This window comes from Colobus angolensis, unplaced genomic scaffold, assembly GCF_000951035.1.
Source record: "Colobus angolensis palliatus isolate OR3802 unplaced genomic scaffold, Cang.pa_1.0 Scaffold7, whole genome shotgun sequence".
Classification (NCBI taxonomy): domain Eukaryota; kingdom Metazoa; phylum Chordata; class Mammalia; order Primates; family Cercopithecidae; genus Colobus; species Colobus angolensis.
In genome coordinates this window covers 16,817,089-16,823,088 of record NW_012120709.1, presented here as the reverse complement: position 1 = coordinate 16,823,088, position 6,000 = coordinate 16,817,089, and the positions used below count along the sequence as shown (strand labels likewise).

The 6,000-nt window shown below is 46.6% G+C and overlaps 1 long non-coding RNA gene across 1 annotated transcript in view; it reads right to left on the bottom strand.

The window, feature by feature from the left end:
- Positions 1-2,750: 2,750 nt before the first annotated feature.
- LOC105500993 overlaps positions 2,751-6,000 on the bottom strand; it is a 52,977-nt gene continuing 49,727 nt past the window's right edge. The window contains exon 3 of the long non-coding RNA XR_001000114.1: positions 2,751-3,000. This is a non-coding gene — a long non-coding RNA (uncharacterized LOC105500993). The remainder of the gene's footprint in view (positions 3,001-6,000) is intronic.

Below are 6,000 nucleotides of genomic sequence, written 5' to 3'. Positions count from 1 at the left end.
CTTTTGTGCTGGGTCATAACATAGGGAGAGGTCAAGAGGGAAGCAGACACATGTGAGAATGCAAAACACTAGAGGCAACCTCACTTTTATAACAACCTGCTCTGGCAAGAATTAATCTATTCCTGTAAGAACTAATCCAGGCGAGGCCGGGCATGGTGGCTCAGACCTGTAATCCCAACACTTCAGGAGACTGAGACAGGTGGATCACTTGAGCTCAGGAGTTGGAGACAAGCCTGGGCAATATGGTGAACCCCATCTCTACTAAAAATACAAAAACTTAGCCGAGCGTGGTGGCTTGTGCCTGTAGGCACAGCTATTTGGGAGGCTAAGGCAGGAGAGTCGCTTGAACCCAAGGGGTGGAGGTTGCAGTGAATCTAGATTGTGCCACTGCACTTCAGCCTGGGCAACAAGAGCAAGACTCTGTCTCAGAAAAGAAAGAAAGAAACAAACAACAGAACTAATCCAGGGGAGGCACAGCAAGATGGTGAAATATAATGGAAGGCTCCACTGATTGTCCCCCATGCAAGAACACCAGTTTAACAACCATCTACACAGGAAAAGCATGTTCATAAGAACCAAAAATCAGGTGATCCCTCATAGTCCCTGGTTTTAACTATTCTGGGATTCACTCAAGACTGTGGCAGAAATATTAAAGGGAAATATTAGGGAAAGTTATAGGAAATAGTCACAAACCTTCTGAAAAGCCAAAAGGTTACATAGCTTGTAATAATTGAACAGGCTGAAGGTAGCCGGTTCTTACCTCAGGACATTAGGTCATAGGGTAAATACTAGGGGCAATGGAGGCTTCCCCAGTTAAGTCTGTTTACCCTACCTCCATTAACCAACCTTCTATCCAGATGGTCCTCTCACGGGGGAGGTCGACCAGGGATATTGCCCCCTAATGGTTATTTACTTTAGACCGGTTGGTACCTGAACTTTAATCATTCATGGAACTATGTTCTTAAGCATGTTAATTACCCTCAAGTGTGTTTATTCAAAGCGTCTGTTGTTAATTCCATACTAAATAAATGCCTTGAGTGTGAGCTGCTCAGAGTGCGAGCTGCTCAGGTTCAGCTGCAGCAAGCCTCTCTTGGTGTGCAGGCGGTCGGACACTCAGCAGGACTGGCAACACAGAGTATCTGTGTGTGACAGTACGTTTTATTCATCTGTCTTTTGGGTCAGGGTCTGCGGGCAGACCCCTGCAGCTAATACCCTCTTGTGAGGAGCAATACCTCAATTGGTGCCCCGTACGAGGCACAATACCACAACTGGTGCCCCATGTGAGGAGCGCTACCTCAACTGGCGCCCTCTTGTGAGGTGCAATACCTCAACTGGCGCCCTCTTGTGAGGAAGTGTGAGACCAGTCAGGGGTCTGCAGAAACAGACTCCCCACAGTTGGAACCCCTCGTGAGGCAAGCTGCAAAGGAAGTGTGAGGGCCACCCTCATGAGGAAAGTTGTGAAGGAAGCGTGAAGGAAACGTGATGGACCCCCCAGGAAAACGAAGGTGAAAAACGGAACCGCGCGGTCACCTCAGCGAGTAATCAGTAAGTCACTGGTGCCTACTTGAGATTACCAAGTTCTGGGGGAAGTTTGTTCAAGTAGAGTTTTATCATGGGACAATAGTTATCAGCTCAACAGAAACAGTATATAGAAGTGTTAAAACAATTGCCTAAGGCTAGCAGAGCATCAGTTTTGCAGGCTCAATTAAGGGACCTAATCATCCATGCTAGACAAACTGTTGTAATGCAAACTGTTGTGATCCCAAGCCCATGGTTTCCAGAGGAAGAAACGCTAGACATAGAACTCTGGGAACAAATGGGGAGAAATCTTAAACAACATCATGTGCAAACGCAACAGGTCCCAGCAACAGCTTTAATGTTATGGGCTTTAATTAGAGCAACCCTGACTCAGTTACACACAGATGAGCCTGAAAAGAGGAAGGAGGAGAAAATGTCACCTGTCATATCACCTCCTCTTCCCAGCCCTAATATTGTGTCTGGAATTGGTTCCTTCTGGTGGGTTCTTGGTCTTGCTGACTTCAAGAATGAAGCCATGGACCCTCATGGTGAGTGTTAACAGTTCTTAAAGATGGTGTGTCCGGAGTTCCTTCTGATGTTCTGATGTGTCTGGAGTATCTTCCTTCTGGTGGGTTCATGGTCTCGCTGACTTCAGAAGTGAAGCCGCAGACCTTTGCAGTGAGTGTTACAGCTCTTAAAGGTGGTGCGTCCGGAGTTGTTTCTTCCTCTTGGTGGGTTCATAGTCTGGCTGACTTCAGGAGTGAAGCTGCAGACCTTCACAGTGAGTGTTAAGCTCATAAAGGTAGTGCAGACCCAAAGAGTGAGCAGCAGCAAGATTTATTGTGAAGAGCAAAAGAACAAAGCTTCCACAGCTTGGAAGGGGACCGGAGTGGGTTGCCGCTGCTGGTGCTGGTGGCCAGCTTTTATTCCCGTATTTGGCGCCACCCGCGTCCTGCTGATTGGTACATTTTACAGAGCACTGATTGGTCCATTTTACAGAGCGATGATTGGTCCATTTTACAGAGCGATGATTGGTCCGTTTTTACAGAGTGCTGACTGGTGTGTTTACATACCATTAGCTACACACAGAGTGCTGATTGGTGCATTTTTACAGAGTGCCAATTGGTGCATTTACAAACCTTTAGCTAGACCAGAGCACTGATTGGTGCATTTACAATCCTCCAGCTAGACACAAAAGTTCTCCAAATCCCCAACCCAGAAGCCCAGCTGGCTTCACCTCTCAATCCCCCTCTAAACAGGACATCCCAACTGCTGTGGGGAATTGGGCGATGACCACTCTAGCCACTTCTTGCTCAATAGGGGTGAAGAAGGGGCCCTGCAGTTCTAGTGACCGCCAGAGGGGAATTCTTTAGGCCAGTGAACGGGCAAGTGGGTCGGTCCAGGTGTCCTTGGTAGACATTGTTAGTTGAGCCCTTTTGGGGTTAAATTTGTAAGATCATCGGTAGCTTGATGGCCTTGATCCTAGAAGAAACAAATTTGATAAGGAGGTTAAAAATACAGGGCCCAAATGTGAGTAATAGCAAGATGGCTGCCATGGGACTTAGAAAGGGGAGAAGCCATGTTACCCAACTCCAGAGATTGGTATAAGAGCTTGAAAGACGTTGTCTGATTTCAGAAGCCTTTTCCTGTAAATGCCAGGCAGCATCTCATACTATCCCTGACGGGTCAGTGTAAAAACAACACTCTTCCCCTAAGAAGGTGCAGAGTCCTCCTTTCTCAGCAGTGAGGAAGTCTAGGCCTTGGCGGTTTTGGAGAGTCACTGCTGCCAAAGAGTCTACTTAGGATTGTAGAGTAAGGATAGATTCTGTTATCTCTTGCAAACTGTCTGAGAAATCCTCTGAGAGTGTGTGGTAGTAGGATAATGAAGTAGATAAACTGGCTATTCCAGTTCCTGTAGCAGTAGCCATTCCTAACCCGATAAGTAGAGGTATTAGTTGTATGGCTCTCTGCTGATGGACTTGAGCTTTGAGGGGTACTGACAGGGTCTGATTTCCTGGGGTAATGTTAATGTTGGGACTTAGAAAGACTAAGGTGCAGGTGCCTGTCCAGTTAGTGGGGAGGCAGATGTAGGTCGACATTCCAGATAAGAAGAATATCACCTTGGCTGGGTAGACAGAACTGGTTATGTATGTTAGAAAGGTGTGTGAGTTTGTTGTTTTCATTTCCCACACTCCTAGAGTATTTGCCAAGGTAGCTCTGGTGAGTGGCTGGAAAGGGGTGTTGGGAGCAAACTGAGTGGCTCCCTGTGTTCTGTTTTCCCATTGGAGAAAAATCTGTTTTGTATCTACTAGGAACCATTTGAGAGTGATTGAAAGAGGAGATGAGAAGGCATTCACTAGTGGTGGGGGCGCTGCTGCAGGGGGTCCAGGGGTGAATGGTCATGCAGGGAGTATGTTTGCCATTACAAAATCTGGACTGTTTTGTTAAGCAGGCAGGAGGTGATGATTTTGGGGGGCCCTGAGAGGCGGACAAGCCGTCTAAATGGAGCTGTTTGGGTGACTCGGAAGTTACTGTCATCAGCTGGGGCTTGAAGTTGTAGAATGTAATTACACTGATGCGGTAGTAGGTGCCCCAGGGGCAGACCTGATAACAGGTTGCGTTGGATGCATAAAGGGGCTTGGAAAGTTAAGATGGTATTCGTAGTTACAGGGCCATGTATGGGCTTTTCATTGCTTGTGTAATAGGTGAGATTGCAAATGTAAGGACGTAAAAGTTGGATTGCACGTCCTGTTAGGGTATTCTTGGTCCTATCAGACACAGGGAAGTCAGCTAATGATTACATATTTAGAAGTCGGAAAGGTTCTTTTCCTTCACAATGAGGGTGGCAGGTTAAGTTGGTAAAGACCCAAGTATTTCCAGGAATGGGAGTGGCAGCGTAAGCAGAGGTTGATAGAGAGATAAAAAGCCAACAGTCATTTGCCAGGGAAGGATTGGTTTTAAGTATTTTCCACTGACTGGCTTCGGGTATAAGTACCTTTCCTTCTTCTGTCATTAACCACCCAAGGGGAGAAAACTATGCCCCCATGAAAGTCCCCATTCTGTTTCAGTCGGGGAATACTGGGACTTAATCTCTTGGAGGGGGTTGTTCCATACCAAGGGTCCTTCCATAGGTACTTCTAATGGGAGGTTCTGCCTGGCAGCAACTTTGGCCTCAACATCTGCCCAACAGTTTCCTTCTGCTTTTTTTCCTTCACCTTTCTGATGGCTTTGGCAGATTCTGCCACCTCCTTGGGTTTTTGCACTGCGTCCAATAACTCCATAATTTCCTTGTGGTATTTAATGGGTGTTCCCCCAGAGGTTAGGAACTCCTCTTCTTTCCATACTGCAGCATGGGTATGTAGGATTAGATAAGCATACTTGCTATCTGTATACACATTTATTATTTTTCCTTTTCCCAGTTCTAAGGCTCAGGTAAGTGCCACTAGTTCTGCTAACTGGGCGCTAGTCCCTAGGGGAAGAGGCTTACTTTCAAGTACAATTACATCACCAACGATGGCATAACCTGCCCTTCGTATCCCATTCTCCACAAATGAACTTCCATCTGTATATAGGTTAAGGTCAGGATTAGCTAAGGGGACTTCTAAGAGATCATCTCGGGCGGCATAAGTCTGGACTACAATTTGTTGGCAGTCATGCTCGATTGGTTCCCCATCCTCTGGGAGAAAAGTGGCAGTGTTGAGGGCTACGCACGTACGTATTTGAAGCACTGGTCCCTCAAGGAGTAGTGCCTGGTATCTAAGTAGGCAGTTGTCTGATAGCCATAAACTTCCTTTGGCACTTAGTATGCCATTTGCATCAATAAGTAGTCCAGACAGTGAGATCCTTTCCTTGTATTATTTTGATAGCCTCTGACAGTAAGACAGCCACCACCGCAACTACCTTTAAACAGTGAGGACAGCCTTTTGCTACTACATCAGTTTCCTTACTTAGGTATGCCACTGGTTGTGGGGTTGTTCCATGAGTGTGAGTAAGGACTCCAAGAGCTATCCCTGCTCTCCCTGTGATGTATACAGAGAAGTTTTGGCTTGTGGGAAGGCTTAAAGCTGGAGCTTGTACTAGGGCCTGCTTTAAGGTTTTGAAGCCTGTTTCTGCCCCTGGTTCCCATTCTACTAGATAAGTATTTGCCCTCTGGGTCTCCTTGATTAGAGTATAGAGGAGCCTGGCTATCTCACTGTATCTGGGGATTCATAGTTGTCAAAAGCTGGTGATTCCAAGGAACCCCTGCAACTGTTTTAACGTCTTAGGGTGAGGATAAGTATAGGCTGTATTTGTTACTTGCTGAAGGCTCTGGTCCCTCTGGCTAAGATTAGGCATAGATATTTGACCTGCTGTAGGCAAAGCTGGGCCTTGTACCCTTGATTAGCTAGAAAGTTCAAGAGATCTAGAATAGCCTGCTGGCATGAGGTTTCTGAACTGGTAGCCAAAAGTAAATCATCCACATACTGAAGGACCAGAGTGCCT